Here is a 2,722-nt window from a genome sequence, read left to right as displayed (position 1 = left end):
TATAACTGGCATTCCGGGGCTGTCACAGCTAGTAGGTGCCACGCTCCAAGCTGCCTTCCCTGAAGGAGGCAGAGCCAAGCAGCTTGGCACATGAAACAGGAGGGCTAGGAAAAGCTGCCACGAACAAACTCTAGCTGGGAGGAGCCGACCTCATTCCTGCAGCTCTCTCTGGGCTCGCACCAGCTCACCCAGTCGTTACAGCATCTTTCCTCCTCTTATCTCTCACCCCTCTTCCCCCTTGCCTCTTCAGCATCAGACGCAAGAGCCTTCTCCTCTGGAGCCAGCAGCCTAGATCCCCTCTGCCCCTGCTTATTTCCGCTGCTTAATGCTGTAATGCATGTGCGGATGCACACTGCCTCTGAACAAAGCTGGGGGGAGCTCAAGCTGACGCCAATGAAGCTAGCAGAGCTGTGGGACCCCAGCACCCCTCTTCTTCAGGTCCTGCTGCATCTCAAAGCTCTGGCAGGGAAGGATGGGCCAACAAGTAGGGTCACAGCTGGCAATTTGGGGGGACTGAAGCTGGCTCTGACTATTTCCATCACTGCTTTACAAACGGCCTTTTCCCACCTTACCATACCCTGGGTCTCCTACGCTGCAGGACGAGGAACCACAAGAGAGATGTTCTGGGTCCTTTAAGATGCACCTCAATGGGAAGGGCTTACAGTAACAGATACTCTGGCACTTTACCCTTTACCTTACCCAACAGCACTATGACCCCAGGCAGACTGATTTCCAGAGACCAGATCCCTGCCCTGTCCCCACCACCTGATCTTAATAGCATCTAAAGGCACCCTTTACAAGCTACAGCCAGGTCTGAGGGGACCATATGACTTGTCTGAGGCCATAAGGGAAGTCAGTGGGAGCAGAGAGCCCAGGAGGAACAGCTCCTGAAGGCTGGACCATTCTGCTTCCTGAGAACAACCAGGTTATTTTGAGCACAGCAGAGGTGGCAGTGAAGGGAAGATGGTTAAGAGCAGTACTTGGAGAGTTTAATACATATTTAGTGGGCAATCTCATCCAGCATCCAGGGGAGATAGAAGTACACCGGAGACAGAGATCTGAGCCAGCAACTAGAAAAGCCATTTGAGTGGAAGAGAGCCAGCAGGGGAAGCTGTCACATCCATTTGTGCTCCCTCTGCGAGGCCATATTTCAGAGGTCTGTACACACAGAAAGCCCGATGCAGAGACAGGCAGCTTCAGGCCGACTCCCACTCCCTGCACAACGACAGCAGAGAGGCTTCTAATTGCATAGCCTGGATGTCTGTTCTAATTAATTTCCAAGCTTGTGTTGCAATTGAGCTGGGGTGTCACTCTGGCTTCTGCACAGACTCTCCCAGAACAGAGTGATTTATATTTATATGTGTGCTACCACCCCATATATGCTTCCTCCAAAGCAGGGGGTAATGGGAGACGCTTGGAAGGGAACAAGCAGGAGCTGGAGCCAGGATTAGCTGGAGAGGAGAGCAGGGCACTACAGCAAAACAAGAGGCCTAGGCTGTTACCCTGGCTCCATCCCCTCCGCTGCCTCCACTCCCCTCTCACCACGTCTGTCTTGCCTTGCAAGTCCTTCAGGCCAGGGACTGTCTCTCACTGTGCATCAGTGCGGCATCTAGTATAAAAAGCCCCAATCTCTTGCAGCACCTCTAGGCAAATAAATAATTCATCGCTGGTTTGTGTCGCGTTTAATACGGAGCTCACTGGGGTGACAGCCCCAAGGATCCCAAATGCCAGCTGTAGCACAGCAGCAGGAGCACAGAGCTCTGCTACGTAGGTTGACTCTACCATTGCCAGGAGAGGGAAAGATGCTGCGGCCCCAGCTGGCGACGTGGGAGCCTTGATTTCATCTTCCTGCTCCACTGACTTCTTGTGTGACCTTGGGCAAGTCACTTGGTGTCTAGGGGCCTAAAATCCCTGTTGTGCAGATACAGGAAGCACCTAGACCCCAGGGGGTTGTGAGCACATGTGCATCCAAGACAGGGGAGCTCAGATCCTGCAGTAACAGAGATCTAACCTTAAGTACTTAAGAGCATCAAAGTTACCAAAGCCATTGCCTCAGTGGCTGGAAGTCTCCTATCCCCGAAGGCCTCCTTAAACTGCTGCCAAACTGCTGTTTTCACAGCTGCACGTGCATCATGGGGAGGAAAAAAAAAAAAAAAAAAAAAATCACCAGGCCTGGAAAGTCATCAAACACCAAAGTTCTTTGGAACGTGCTTTAAAACAGCCTGGATCAGGCCCTGCAGCCACTCGGGTGGGATACAGACAGGTGCTGAGACAAACTGTCTGGGGAAGCGGTGCTCTGGCTTCCCGGGCCGCAGGCGGGAGGAGTGGCCCAGCCTGTGGGGTCCGATCCGGCCCCGCGGCTGATCTGTGGGCTGCATTGGATCCCGTGCACCAGGATCGGGCCCCACACCCCCTCCAGCCAGCCCATGCGCCCGGATGCTTCGTCAGGACGGGCCTCGCTGTTCCCTGGGCCAGCGCCGCGTCTGTGATCCAACCCAGCACCATCCCAGGCTGCCCCCTGGCCTGTGGGGCTGTCCACGGGTCTGGAAATTTGGCAGCAGGGAAGCAGCGACCATTGCTGCTGCTTCCCCCTCCGCCAAATTCACAGGCCCACGGGGACCCCCATGGACTGGATGCTGCAGCTCCATGGGTCAAATCGGGCCCACAGGCTGGGGGTTAGGCCCCCCTGGTCCGGGGCCTCTCCACAGCGCGAGCCGAGACG

The 2,722-nt window shown here is 55.1% G+C and overlaps 1 protein-coding gene across 3 annotated transcripts in view; it reads right to left on the bottom strand.

Annotated features, from left to right (window-relative positions):
- TDRKH (tudor and KH domain containing) overlaps nucleotides 1-2,722 on the bottom strand; it is a 15,564-nt gene that overhangs the window by 9,889 nt on the left and 2,953 nt on the right. The window lies entirely within an intron of this gene.

This window comes from Alligator sinensis, unplaced genomic scaffold (genome assembly GCF_000455745.1).
Source record: "Alligator sinensis unplaced genomic scaffold, ASM45574v1 scaffold880_2, whole genome shotgun sequence".
Lineage (NCBI taxonomy): Eukaryota > Metazoa > Chordata > Crocodylia > Alligatoridae > Alligator > Alligator sinensis.
The sequence above is the reverse complement of the archived record's forward strand: the minus strand, read 5'-3'. Positions and strand labels throughout refer to the sequence as shown.